Genomic DNA, 16,065 nt, shown 5'->3' on the forward strand with positions numbered 1-16,065 from the left:
TTCAGTTAGGTGAGACTCGATTTTCCTGAAATCAGATTCAAGTAGTGACTCTGATCCAATCAGGTGACAAATAATTCACCAAAAATTCATAGAGAGAAACTCAACGCATGTGCCCAACACTTACAATACATAAACACCTGAAAGGGCATGTTTAACACCCGTACAACCTTAATAAGGTAAATATCATATTAGTATTTCATAGATGCAAGCATGGCCTAATTAGATTTCAAGGTGGGTCCACACATGATATCCTGAAAGACATGGACAGTTTAAAATGAAAAAAAGAGAACCTGCAGCCAAAAAATCCGACTCTACTCTGAATTTATGTAAGTACAATATGTAATCATCTTTTCCATATTTCGCAAATCCAAGATCCATTCCAAAGCTCACCTGTATATTTCTCTACCAACTCATGTTACACATGTGTGGATGGGGCCACCAGTCTAGAGCATTGTCAAGATAATTGGGTGCGGGTACAGTCAGTGCATATATGTATGTATATGCACATTCTGAGGGTGTGTTTGCATGGTCGAGAATAATATCAGCAATATATACATTTCATTTCCACTTTGACTTAATTTAGCAAAATATGTAAAAGATGAACATGTTAAAAAACAAAAAGTGTATATTTAGAAGAAAAATTAAAAAATATGTATTAAAAGATTTTGTTTGGCTGCTCATTAAGTAGTGGATATCTTAAGTTTGTGAGTTACAAAAGCAAAAAATGTCTTCATAAAACTCAGGCATTTGAAAAAGCTTGACACACAACTGAGCCTAGTTTGTTTAAAATCAATTTCCGCTAAATTTTATACCCAAGTTCAGCTAAAACATATTAGGTGGAAAACAACCGCTTAGTTTGATATCTGATCTGAAAAGAAAAGCACTTTTGTGTGTACAAAAATACTGCTCAGTGGATTCAAATATTGAACCATTGAAACGTGTGCTGAAACAGTCAATGCACTATACAAAAGTGCATGTGTAAAAACATATGAGACTATGAGTAGTCCTCTAAATTAGTTAAAGAGTCAAAGTCCATGGTTCCATTTGTGTTTACCTAGCCCGTATGTTCTTTTTTTGTGTGTTTATGCATTAGGTTTTGTATTGTAAATGGCTTCATTAGTGAGGGCAGTCTGGTCTTTTATTGTTTATTCAGTGAACAAGTTAGCATCACAACCCTCATATTGAAGTTCTGTTCTAAGCAGCAAGATGTTAAGTGCTGCTGTTCATGTACTGAAGACCAGATGCGAATAACAGCACACTTGGTCATTTTCTTAATTTGGTTTTGCAATATTCATCATATTGCTGGGAAGTGGACTATGTGATTTTAGGTGCTACAGAAAACACAAAAGAGAGGTCATGGTTCAAATGTTAAAGACTTAAAATCATCAAGAAACTTTCATTTCTGCCTGGACAGCATAACACACATCAGAATTGTAGACCACATGCATCAAACACAAGCAATTCTACAACTGAAAGATATAAACCCACAGAATAGTAGATGATAGATAAATCATAAAAAAAGAAGAGGGTAAGGTAAAGTTCCTTGTCTTCAGTTAGGTGAGACTCGATTTTCCTGAAATCAGATTCAGGTAATGACTCTGATCCAATCAGGCGACAAATAATTCACCAAAAATTCATAGAGAGAAACTCAAACACATGTGCCCAACACTTACAATACATAAACACATGAAAGGGCATGTTTAACACCCGTACAACCTTAATAAGGTAGATATCATATTTGTATTTCATAGACGCAAGCATGGCCTATATTTAATTAAATTTCAAGGTGGGTCCACACATGATATCCTGAAAGACATGGACAGTTTAAAATGAAAAAAAGAGAACCTGCACCCAGAAATCCGACTCTACTCTGAATTTATGTAAGTATAATATGTAATCATCTTTTCCATATTTCGCAAATCCAAGATCCATTCCAGAGCTCACCTATATATTTCCCTACCAACTCATGTTACACATGTGCGGATGGGGCCACCAATCCAGAGCATTGTCAATAGAATTGGGTGCGGGTACAAGTCAGTGCATATATGTATGTATGTATATATATCCTATTATACTCCCATTTATATATAGGCTTATAGTTTACCTCACAGCTATGTGAGGAAGGAAATTTTATTTTCAAAAGAGAGATTAATTAGATGCTATGTGACACAGACTCTTCAAAAAAGAGGCCGCACCCATGTGTCAACACGACGCTGGTGCTAGTCCTGGTGCAGCTCCAATACGCACCCCAACCATGTCCCTTCTTATGCAAGTTCAAAATATTTTTCATTTTTTTTCGTCTCCATGTTTCTTTCTTTATGTATAGTAATAAAAGTAAAAAGAAAAGACAGATTAAGCTAAGAAACAATATAAAATTATATATATATATATATATATATATATATATAATAAATATATTATATATATACAATTATACACCCTCGCCGCACCCTTGCCGATTAACATGTATTCTCTTTTAATTGTATTTAGCCACACAGATATATGGGGAAAAGAAATTTAAGTTTCCAAAACAGAAATTATTTATGTAGTCTAAGGCTCTCTATGTATGTATATATATATATATATATATATATATATATATATATATATATATATATATATATATATATATATATATATATATATCCTATTATACTCCCATTTATATATAGGCTTATAGTTTACCTCACAGCTATGTGAGGAAGGAAATTTTATTTTCAAAAGAGAGATTAATTAGATGCTATGTGACACAGACTCTTCAAAAAAGAGGCCGCACCCATGTGTCAACACGACGCTGGTGCTAGTCCTGGTGCAGCTCCAATACGCACCCCAACCACGTCCTTTCTTATGCAAGTTCAAAATATTTTTCATTTTTTTTCGTCTCCATGTTTCTTTCTTTATGTATAGTAATAAAAGTAAAAAGAAAAGACAGATTAAGCTAAGAAACAATATAAAATTATATATATATATATAATAAATATATTATATATATATATATAATAAATATATTATATATATACAATTATACACCCTCGCCGCACCCTTGCCGATTAACATGTATTCTCTTTTAATTGTATTTAGCCACACAGATATGTGGGGAAAAGAAATTTAAGTTTCCAAAACAGAAATTATTTACGTAGTCTAAGGCTCTCCAAAACCTAACAAAAGCTTAGAAGCTGATGTTCCCTTCAAAGCCAAAAATGGTTTCAAGTACACAGCCAACAAAATTTCAGCGAGCTTAAGGCACAACCCCATCTCCACACTTAAGCAACCCAAGCTAGGGCTTTAAAAACATAACACATGTGTACAGACACTCCAAAATCTGCTACACCACATGATATCATGAACCATACCTCAATGTAGCATGGCCAAGCCCTTAGCACCAGGCCATGCCAACCTGCTAAGTCGCTAATTTGCTATCAAATGGCCATTCCATCATTGGCCCAATTCAACATCCGATGTCCACCCCATTACTCCAAGTCTTTGCCAACTGCCTTCATTCTTGGCCTTCTCATAGGTGTTGCGGGTGCTACATTCTCAAGTGCCTCAGTGTATGTCACTAGAGAACTAGACGAAGCCGAGGCAATGAGTAGACCCTAGAGCTTAGGCATGCCCAGGCTGGACTAAGCGCTCTAAATTAAAAAAAAATGAAAATGTAAAAGCTAATAAAATGCAACCAAAATATTATTATATACAGTCACATATATAAACATATACATGATTATATATAGTCACAAAAAGACTGACAAAATAATACAAAACTAAAGATCGTCAAATAATACAAAATTTATTCATATAAATACACATACAATAACATCAGGTCTCTCTCTCTCTCTCTCTCTCTCGCGCTGGTTGGTCCACCAAAGCTATTGTGATAGACATCAAAGCTGTTTGCTTGTAATTGTGTCTCACCGAAGGATCTATAATTTAGTGGAAGAGTTGAAAGGGAGAGGAAACAGACATTGGCCACCGACAAGGCATTGAAAAAGGAAAACCAAGAACCTAAGACAATAAAGCACCTAAACAACCCATGTCACAATGAAAGTGGAAACTAAACATGACACTATGCAGGAAACCATTAAAGCAGAAAACAATTGCCCAACTCAACAAAACTAAATAATCAAACTAAATCAAAATCGGATCCTATTGAATACAGATCAAACCAATGACCTTAACCGCTAGACATGTGCAGTAGCTAACTAAAGGATCTATTCAACTAACCTGACACTAACGTGATACAAGAGAAACTGAGTATTATCCTCGTCTAAAACCATGAAGGACCTGATGACATAAAACCCAAAACCCAAGCAACTTCGACGAATAGAACCTTTCAAAAATTGATTGGTCCTTTTGAAAAGAGATAAGTATATATGCATATTACACACATTTGTACATGTATATATATATATATATATATATATATATACATATATAGGCATATATAGTGCATACTGCATAGTACATATATGTCATATGTATGCATACTATATAGTATATTATACGTGTGTATATGTGTGTACATAATATATTTATGTATGTTATATGTACATATAGCATATACATATATAATATATATGTATATATACAATATACTACTTACTTTATATGTATATATAATATATAAAATATTTACATATTCATAAACATATACACATATATAGTATATATTACTATATATTATATATACAACTATATACATATAACATTGTATAAATAATATGTGATTATATAACATATGATATGTTATACGTATTATGTTATATATAATATATATTATAACATACATGTATATAACATATTTGTTACACGTATAACTTGTTATATGTATTAGATATGTAACATATATAATACATATATAATATATATAGTATATATGTAGCGTACATATGACATACTATGTATATATGTTGTATGAAATATCTATAACATATACAAATATGTATTGTGTAATATTATTCATATACGTATATACAATATAACATGTATAACATATGTAATATATATGTACTACATATTATATATGTATAATATATAATATACATATATATATTATACATACATATATGTATAATACATATGCTATTTATATAATATATTATGTATAATATATTGAGTAACGTGTATATATGTGTATAACATATGATTTTCTATTCGTATTATGTATAATATATATACATATTTATATATACGTTATAGTATATACATATTTATATATACGTTATAGTATATATATATATATATATGAGTGTGTGTGTGTGTGCACATGTGTGTATATAAAGAGAGAGTTCAGTTTTCCAAGATTAGCCATGTTTAACATTGTTACTCATGTTAGTGTCTACACAATATAACTATTTCTTCCATTGACTAGATAATCATTTTTAAATCTCACTAATTCACTGCCATGGGTAAGCTATTGTAATGAAGGTTCGGAAGAAAAGCTAGAACATGTGTTCTCACATGTGGTAAAAGGGAAGCATGTTATCTCAATAAAAAACTGAAAAAATGAAATATAATTTCTACTTGTGACAACAAATATTTGACATAGTTACCAAGCACCTTAATTGAACAAAACATACGTGGAAAAATAGTGATGTTTTCTAATAATGAATTCATGTGAGATATTATACTAAAAACTTATCTGCTTGACCCTGCAAATATCAGGCAGACTATTTTCATGCTTTCCATCCTCTTAATCATAATATGCTCCTTTACAACAATGCACCTCCTAGAATCATGTCAAACCTAATTGCTGGAATGCTTACAATTAGCATGAAGGAAAGAAATCCACCGATGAACAGCACTGCACCTGAAAATCAAGAATTTAAAAATCAAGAATTTATTCCAGAAAAAAATCACAAACCGATATGTTTGTTGTGAAAAGCAAGCCAGCAAAGAAAATATCAGTATCAGTACCATATGGAATTCCAATGAAAAAATCATGCATTTCAGATATTTTTTTCAATTCAGCACCTTCACTAGTAAAAGTTTCCACTTTCCTTTACTGGCTCTGGAGGGTTCTCCGCTGCAGAAGAAAGATACTCCCTTCCCTCTATGGTGACTTGTTCTGCAACCAAAGATACACATTTCCTAGCTTTCTTTGCTTGTACTTTGACATGCTCAGAGACATCTTCAAAAAGCACCATGGCTTTCTTAGGATACAATTCATACGCTTCCTCTGACAAGTCTTTCATTTTCGCAGCCTGCTGTTTGTAAGATTCTATTGTGCTCTTCCATGCTTCTTGTGACTCTTCCGACTGATTCTCAAGCTCATTCTTCAATTTTTCCACTTTAAAATCCAGATAATGGTCCTGAACAAACAATTGTGATCACAAACTCCAAAAGGTTTGGCAAAACATAAAAAGAAATTATATACAACACCAATATGTCATAGCAAAATTAGGTGGACACCATTTAAAATCATGTCATTTCCTTACATATCCTAGCTGAAGCACCTAAATATCCTAAAACATCTAGAAAATTTTCCAGTTACACTCGAAATTCCCAAACATATAATATATTCATTTCCCAACTTCACATATCAATCAGTGCTTTCACCCAATATTGTCGAAACTCAAAAGAGTACATTCCAAGTTGTAAAAGACATTCCTGAGAAACAAAGAGCAATTTTATTTAAGATAATCACTTCTTTGAAGTAACTAGTGTTAAAAGACATATTTCTTGGCCTGTGACATGCACACCTCACTCCAACATTCCATAGACGAATAGATGCACTTCCTAATGCAACTCATGTAAAGGGGTCAAACGCCTTCCTGATTTGTGAAAAAATTATAAAAGGCAATGCCCGTGGCCGACCAAAGTCCAAAGCCGACAGCCGTGCCTACCCCCAAGATCACCTTGGACCAACCTTAAGACTCTCCTAGGACAAATCAAATACAAAGACACTACCCAGTCGGATAGGAACCTCGACTTCAAAATCCCAATAGGTAAGGAATACAAGTGAGGTTAACCCAAACCCAAAAGATAATCCTACTACAAAATACTAAGAGATGTGAGGCCAGTACAAGCGTGCACGATACAATGAATAAAACTCTCACAACTCACTCAAGCAAACCATCAAACCAAACCTAATCGAACAAACCACACCCACTCGTAGGAGGCTAAGTTGGCACGAGGTCGTGTCCTTAGCGTGGTGCCTCAGAGGTCCCTCAATGCTCAACAACGACCCAAGGTCGGGCTAAAAGCAAATGCGAAAGCAAAGAACAAAAGCAATGCAACCTCCCACGTGTCTATAGGGTGAAAAAGAGAGTACCGGCCAAGGCTAGCTTGGCGAAATAATATCCAAGGACCACGAGGTGAGATTCCACACTCGGGTAATGCAGCTACACGGTGGAAGAGGGCTAGCTGCAGAAGCACAATCCAAGGTATGAAGAGGACGCCGGCGGTTAAAGAAGCCTTCTAGATCGCCCGGTTGTAGGGACTTTTCGCCGGAAGAAGCCTAGGAGCACCACGGGTACTTGCCGGATGAAGTGGGGATCCGGCTGGAGTAGTCACCGAAGGGATGCCGAAAAAGTGGCAGCGACAGCCGGTGGCGGCCGGAGATGGCCGGAGGCAGCAGTGACAAGGTCCACCGGTTCCAAGACTCACAAGGATGCGGACCCCACGGTCTTCCTTGAGGGCTAGGGCTGGAACCGACTAAGTGTGAACCTTGTAGCTTGGGTTGACTTAGGTGGGACCGGGCTAGGTAGGGTCAGCTTGGTCAAGGCTCGGTCTAGGAAGTGGGCTTGGTCAAAGGTAGGTTAGGTGAAGTTGGTCCTAGGGTTCCAATCTAGGCTCAATCGGGTGAAGGGAAATGGGTCAAATATAGGTTCCTAAAATGTAGGACGGGTAGGTTAAAGGCTTAGGACGAAATGGAAAGGGGGACTAGGGTGGATCGTGTGAGGGAAATGTGGTTAAGGAATTGGAGAAGATCCCAAGAGAGGATCGAGCTCCAAGACTCTAGGTTGAGGTGGCGGCACTGTGGAAGCTATCTCCCAAGGAAGTAGGAGAGAGGCTAGGGGCAAATGGTGAGGTGGTGGGGGCGAGTTGACCAAATGTGATCCACTTGAGGGATAGTAAGCTGGTTCGGGGTGTGAAAGGGCTAAGGGAGAGGACAAGTGGCGAGGCTAGAGGGTTCTAGGTCCTAAAATGGAGGTCACTACCTACGAACTTGGGATTGAATCCCAAAAAGTGGATCGATCCCACCAAATGTATAGCACTTCCTAAGATCTTGGAAGCAAGGGACGAGCTCTCTCTAAATGATCTCTCTATTGCACTAGATCTCCGCCACGTGGCGAGGATAAAGGGTGGAGATGGCGAAAAGCCCAAAAGCTAGAATCCACTTACCTCGATTGCACGAAGGCCCAAATGACTCCGGCGGCTAGGAGTTGGCGCCTAGAGATCCTCCACGAATTCCTTGGCTTTTTCCCCAATTGTGATCTAATCTTTGCACGATTCTTGGAGCTGCTCGTGTGGAGCCGGAAATAATGCAGCGGTCCCCAAATTTACGTAGACGATCGTTATTAGAAAAAACTCAGATGTAGAGGAGAAGAAGAAGACAATATGGCGGAGGATAACGGCGTCCTTTCTTCCAAGATTAAGATCGGAGTGTCCGTCATGGAAAAAAAGGTGAGGCACTTACCCGCTTCTTTTCTCTGCCTACACTATTTTAATGCCGCTCAATTTTTTTGTAATTTTTTAAACTGGTTGGTTTTTGTAGTTGTATTTACTCAATGTGATGGTTTCTAGTTTGTTCCTTACCTATTGCCGATGTGTTGTAGTTCATATGCTGCCGTTTTTCTTTTTTATTTTCTAGTTGTGTCTGATGAATCTGATTTTTTTTAAACCTTGATTGCGATCTCTATATTTGAATCTTCGATCATTGCATGCCTTCTTATTCAAGACTTTTATCATTTCATCTTTGAGTTAACAAAGGTGCTTTCGGCTCCCATGCGTCAAATTTTGGAGAGATTGGAAGCGTTTGGTGAATTTGAGGTATGTCAAGATATTTTTTTTTCTACCTTTATTCTTAATTTCTGTCTGACAGCTGCCTTGTAGCGAGCGAGTGTTCACAAACGGATTCAGTTAATTGAGCAAGCACTGTTTAGAATAATAATTTCAAGAATATGGACATTATCAAAACTTGACACATACTGGCAACTTATCGTTGACGTCATCAGCATTGTCGTCATTGTAAATGTTGACGGTCTTGCAGCTGTTTATTCACCTTAATGGAAGTCAGAAAGCTCTACGTGCTATTTTGACTAAATCATGAGAAAAAGATTTAACTGCCTAAATGAAGTAGAACCTAAGATAGTGGCCAGAAAATGGAACTAAATCTGTGGAAGGTGGTTTTAGATAAAATATTGAGAAAGACAGCTGAAGTAAAAAGATATTAAAAAGATGATGGAAGGCAAAAAGGAAAAAGTTAAAATTGTGAGAAACTTTATCATATGTTGAAGCAGGTTCTTAATGAAATTCTTCATGGTTTAGCTTTTAGGGAACTAATTATGTATTGAAAAATAGTTAAAATTTGTGTCATAAAGAATATTATTTTAATAGAAGTTTTAGGAATAGGCAGACACAATTACCAAAAACTCCAGTAGTGAGTTTTGATTTACGTCTGATGACCACCAAATTAGCACCTTAAGTTATTTGTTAACCATGTGGTATTATTACATAGTCAAGGATTTCTTCATTCTCCAGGATGCTGTTACAATCTGCATGTAGCACGTCTACCTAAAAGCTTCAGTTTTGTTACCACCACCATCACTGCTGATGTAGACAGTTGATTTACACATATGATGTCTCCAAAAGTGAAAACTAGCCTATAGATAACGTTTAAGGATTTAAGCTGTTTTAATAACCATTTTCATGTCTTGACATTTACTAGGGTGTGATATTTGGTCCAGTTTTTGCATTCGAGAGACAGGCTACTAGTAAGACAGTGCACGGAAGTCAGACACATACTCCTTTATATCTCACATATGATTGTCAGATCCTTGCAAACCGGATTGTATGCTCCACATGGTATTATAGACACTATATTTTCTTACATGCTGTATGCTATTTTTTTATGAAGTTGGCAAGTTGCCCCTGTTTTGTACACTATGACTTTATGAAGTTATTTTTAGAGCGTGTAGAAGGATTAGTGCATAAACTTATAAAACCTGTTTCAAATCAGACATTTGGCTGCTCTTATGTATTTGTTGTTTTCTTCTTTATGGTCTACCAAAATCTTCTTTTCATATTCTATAATTTCTTGCTATGGTGATTGAACTAGGTTTGGATATTTGAGCTTTTCGACATTTTAATGCTGCTTAATGCGTCTGAAAGTTGTTAAATGGTCATCGAAAATGTTAAATTCATAGCTTTTTGCAGTCTTCTACCCTGTTTCTTCCATTTTTCTTGACTTATTTTCTCATTTAATTTATGGATACTGTGTAGATATGCCTGTGAGATGGTCATGTCCCTATGGCATTTGGCCTGTTCGATGCCATGTTTGCATTACCGACTATGCTGTTTAAGGTTTTTTGATGGATGGACTTGTCTTTTCTGAACTTAGATGCAAATTCTTTAATTTCTTCTCTGTTTCTAGAGAAATATGGTCTTATGAAGCGGCCACTATGTCAATAAAAGCCAGCAGTAGCTAACATTCAAAGAAGAAAACAAAGTGATAAAAAGAATACTAATCATACAAGAAGAGGTGTTAAAATTGAATGGAACAAGTCACTGCAGATGTTTTCTGTCCTTTGTTTTCCTTTCTCTATTGGATTGGCTGTATTTAGTTGGACTAAGGCTTCTGGGTGCCTTTTCCTTACTGCAATGGATGGATATGTGTCCCTTATTTGTGTTAAAACAGTCTCAAAGCAATCCATTTTCAATCTTGGTGCAGTGCCACTAGGTGCTTTGGATCTTCAATTTTATCCACGACTAGAATTTTTGGTTACCAGCTGGATTCTTGCATAGGGAGAATGTGATTGGATCTGAGAAGGTGGGGGAAGTCCCTTGTTGCGGAAAAGAAGTAGTGCTTACAATAGCGACAAATATAGCGATATTTTCGAAAATATCGCTATATTAATGAGAAAAATAAAGAAAACGATAAAAACAGGAAAATGTCACGATATATTAAAAAAACGTTAAAAATGAATTTATCGTGATTTTAACACGATTTTGTCACAATTTTCCCGACTTTTTCATTTTTTTTTTCATTTTCTGTTTTTATCTTTTCAACCTTTGTTTCATTGTTTTATTTCCTCTTGTTTTAGGTGTTTGAGATAACCTCCTAAATGCAACACAATACTTATTAGTTTTATATTTCTTGTATTTTTACCTAACATTTTTTGTTTTTTTATGTTTTTAAAATACTCCAAGATTTTTCCAAAAAAAAAACAACTTTGCCGATAAAAACCCGAGAACGTCTGCTTCCTTATCTTTTGGACTGAGGACCAAGCTTAAGTTACTTCTCAAGATGAGAGTGCTGTTTTTTTTTACATAAATATATTTTTGACATATGTTCCACTTTCTGTAATGCAGATAATTACCTTCGGCGGCAAAATGATTCTCAAGCAACCAGTGGAAAGGTGCATTTTGTGACTTTCTTATTTTATTTAGCGACGTTACAAATGGTGCTTTATGAAAACAATTACAAGCCCATGTTTGGGAGAAAACAATGCAAACTGCAACACAAACGAGTTTAGTAGCACTACACAGGATGCATGTCTAGCACTTGCGTTGAACAACTTTGATTCGTAAATAAATATACAACATGTAGCATGCCGCTGCTGTCCTTCTCTGTTCATAAGTGATAAATGTTGCTTTTCTTCACAGTTCCCACTAGAAATGGTCTAATGATCTCCTTAACATGGGCAAGCCACTTCGCACTTTTGTTTCACCTGTTCATCTACATTAGCTTGTCTGCTTTCCGTTGGTGGTTTTCCCCCAAGAAGTTTAAAAACTCTATTAGAAAACTGTGGATAGTAATATACAATCCTCAAAAGGTACATATCTTTTTGCACTGTGTCTTGGCTTTGTTGTTTAAATAGCATAGAATGAGCGTGTGAGCATTACTAAAAATGTTAGTGTCCCCGAATCAAAATATCAAAATGTCATAACAATCAATTGATGCATATGTTTTTGTGGATGTGCGTATGTGAGATGAATTGAACAAAATCTGCACCTTGTTTCATAGCATACATGGACATATTTACATATTTTTGTGGATGTGATCACACACGCATGTGCAAAAACAAACACCTTGTTGCCGAAATTGCTTTTTTGTGGCAATAAATACATAGATACACACACACAAAAAAAGTGCCATATTGTGATGAAAAAGTATGTTCTTGCATGCATGTGTAAATTATATGGCAATTATCTACATATGTGGGTCCAATTGCATGCTCTGTTATAGACCTGACTCAGAATGGTCTCTCTTATTTCTTTTCCATTTTTATTTTTTTAGTCTAGGTCCCGGACTACATCTGGGATTTTTTTGTTTTTCTATTTGATGGGGCTGAGTGTCTATATATCTTGCATGGACACCATTTGAGATTGTTGCTGTATATCCAGTAAGAGGACGGTAGTCATTGGATCTATAACTGAGCAGTACCATTTGCTGCAGAAAAATTGGAAAATTGACATTAATTAGTTAGTAATACTGAGGTTAATGGTTATGTTTTATGTGGTTGTTTGTGTTTTCGTTTTCTGGTTTCACACCTTGTCGTGTTTATTTTTCACTTTCATTGTGAAATGGGTTTGTTTAGGAGCTTTCTTGACTTAGTTGTTTGGTTTTCATTTTTTCAATGTATTTACTCTATTCTTTTGTAAATAAAATCTGATCAAGTTCATGGGTATGTTGGTTTAGTCGCGTTCTGATATAGTCTTTGAATTGCATTAAGTTTGTAGGTTGCTTGGCTGAATATCTATGATGACAGTATGATGATGTCGCGGTTGACCGTGAGCCTGATCTCTCGCACTGCAGTCCACCTGCCGAAGAACAGCAGCAAGGCGGAGGGTAGAAAGTTGTAATTAACATCTTGGAATTTGGAAATGCTATCCACTTCTTATATACAAGAAGGGCTACATTTACAAAGCCTGTGGGCCGTTGGAAGCCACCACCAAATGTCTCAAGTTGTCCCTCTCCCGATGCCTCTTGCACTTCCCCTTGTTAGACCACCACCTTCGTTAATTGCTGCGATGAAGGTGTATGGTTCGATGTGGCCGCTGTTGATGGGGTCGGTGTCTCGAAGTTGATGTCCGCTAGTGAGGTTCAAGTCATTGTCAATTCCTCGTTGCCGCTGGTGGTTGATGGCACAATGATCTACTTCAATGGTTACTTTCTGCCTCTCCTTGCAGTTCAGGTATTCCCTTTCCATCCTCTGTGGCTTAATTTCTTTGTCAGCAGCTCTACCATCACTCTCTTAGGTGTGAATCTTGTTATTCTTGATTCGCTAACTTTCCCACAAGAATTACATGCATGTGAAGACTGTCAAACTTTTACTCACTGTTTGTTTGGATGGAAGGATAGTAATGAATGGATGGAAAGGAAGGAAAAGGAAAAGAAAGAGAAGGGAAGGGGATGAGAAGGGAAAGGAGAAGAAAGAAAAATGAAGGGGATGAGAAGGGAAAGGAGAAGAAAGGAAAATGAAGGAAAGTCGACCATCGATCTTTATCTATTTTTTGGTCAAAGTTAGGTATTGAACTCAACTTTTACGCCCTCAAAATTTCAGAAATAAGGATGACTTGACTCAGTTGAAGCCAGATTCGTTAGATAGACAGTCTGATTGATACTACTTGTCCATTTTTCCAAATCTAGATGCTCCCAAGTCGAAGTCTTTGGGAGGGTAGATTAGATTCAGTCCTTCACACGGGCTATACTTCCTGATAGGATTCCAAATGCCTCAATTCCGCACCCGACTCACCTTTGATCTGAGTTGGTTGCCTGCCCAAACGGCTCTGCGCGTCGGTGCAGCGCCTGCAGCACACCTGCACGCATATCGATGCGGGCAACCTTCAAGCGTCTCTAGGTGACTTAGACCCGTAGAGCAGATTGAACTATAAATTATATCTCCTGTGCATTTCTTTCGTATAGTGCACGTACTCTTTCAAGCTTTTGTATTAATTTTGTTATTTCCTTTCTTATTGTGCCATTATGCACTGAAATTTAAAATTCAGAATGACATGGACAAGTGGATGTTCAGGGGATTGCTGGTGTTCGAAAGATCAAAGACAACTACAACCCAGCAACATGGATGTTGGAAGTTACTACTATTTCAATCGAAAGGCAGCTTAACATAGACTTTGCTGAACTTTACAAGGGAGTCATCTCTCTATCGGTGAGTAATATATGCAAACATCTACAGATGATTTTCCTGAGGCTCATAGGATGGCAAATAATTTTTTGGATTCTTGCTCTCCTTTGGATAAGTTGCATTAATTGAACTCATTAATCCCCTGCCTTATAACTTGAGTTTGGGGAGTTCACTCAGCAGCAGCATGAATTCCTTCTTGTCTTTAATGTTAATGGATATCTTTTATCTTTTAGGCATTCAAACACCATATGATTTTTTTCAGGCAACAGATGATGGCTTCATACTCCTTCTAAATGGTTGCACTGTTTGACATGCAGGAGAAACAATGAACTAGTTAAACAATTGAGTACACCATCTCCGGGTTCAAAGGACTTAAGTTTCCAAACCGTATTCCCACAGAATGACTGGGGACAGTTCAAGGCCTGCCTCTGGAAGCAGTATCTGTCATACTGGAGAAATCCTTCCTACAACTTGTCTCGTATTGCATTCGTACTTATCACTTCTTTCCTTTTTCAGAAAATGTGCGTAACCTAACCAAATGAATTTATGTGGCTTTTTTTTTATCAATGGGCAGAAAATGTATGCATGCACCTACATAAAATGCATGTTGATCTTGAATATACACACCCACAGAAGGATGTATGCATGACTGCAGATTAACATGTACTAGGTATCCAGTTAATTGATTTTCTGACCCTGTAACCTTTGCAGCGATACACAGCAGAATCTGTTCACCATACTGGGGTTGTTGTTCTCCGGAACTATCTTCTTAGCGATTAACAGCTGCATGACAATTCATTCTATGGTAGAAACTGAGCGGATAGTCATGTATCGGGAAAGATTTGCCGGAATGTACTCTGCACGTGCTTATTCACTGGCACAGGTTGGAAAAAATTACTACTCCAGTTTAAAATCTTATAGTTCTGCCCATATCTAGCACCTGTTCCAAGAATCATATGTTTTTCAGTTTAAGAATCACTTGTATTCCTGTTGGTGGGTTGGGGTACAGATGTAAATACAGTAGACGTAGCTATTGCCTCATCCAACTAGTCAGGAACAGGCTGTCAGTCATAGATAAAGGATTCAAGGTACATAATTTTATCAGATCCAATTGCTCGATATAATTGATGCACGTGCACTTGCACATTTTTCTTCATGATGCACATGCATATGCACATTTTTCTTCATGCAAATTAATTTTTTTTCTACCTTTACAGGCTGTCTATCTAAGGCTATTGCTTCTTGTGCTTCAATGGTCATCTCAACAACTTTTGTGAACGTGAAGAAGATGCATGTATGTTTCCACAGGTACGTCTTGTAATTGAATGCTCTGACCCTTGTTCATGAAGAACTCATGAGTTTGCAGGTGTGGGGCACTCTCTTTGTGACACCTGGTATGGAGGTTTTCTTTCCTAGTTATGTTAGTTCCTTAAGTAAATTGTACATTTTCTGTTGAAACATGATGCTTATTTATGCTTCTTGATCTTGAGATTGATAGCAGTTATTTCTTATTTTTCTGTCCTAGTTTAGGTTTATTTAACTGTTATTTGTTTGCCTTGTAATTGTATTGAGATTATATCTAAAAAGGATTGCTATGTTATGTTGAAGTTGTTTTAGTTTTGCTAGGTTAGTTGTGATCTTGTAGTCCTTGCTTGGATGGTATCAACTATAGCTTTCTACAGGATTGGCAGTCTACTTGCTGTCATTTTATGTCTTGCATGAAACTGTTGCAACATGGTATCACACGAAATGCAAG

The 16,065-nt window shown here is 36.6% G+C and overlaps 1 long non-coding RNA gene across 1 annotated transcript; it reads left to right on the forward strand.

Moving 5' to 3' along the window:
* Positions 1-8,257: 8,257 nt before the first annotated feature.
* On the forward strand, positions 8,258-15,518 carry LOC116250233 (uncharacterized). Its single transcript, XR_004171365.2, has 8 exons — positions 8,258-8,625; positions 8,932-8,991; positions 11,533-11,579; positions 12,904-13,358; positions 14,199-14,333; positions 14,627-14,830; positions 15,021-15,192; positions 15,319-15,518. It is a non-coding gene; the product is annotated as an uncharacterized LOC116250233 (long non-coding RNA).
* Positions 15,519-16,065: the final 547 nt, after the last annotated feature.

Source organism: Nymphaea colorata, chromosome 3 (genome assembly GCF_008831285.2).
Source record: "Nymphaea colorata isolate Beijing-Zhang1983 chromosome 3, ASM883128v2, whole genome shotgun sequence".
Lineage (NCBI taxonomy): Eukaryota > Viridiplantae > Streptophyta > Magnoliopsida > Nymphaeales > Nymphaeaceae > Nymphaea > Nymphaea colorata.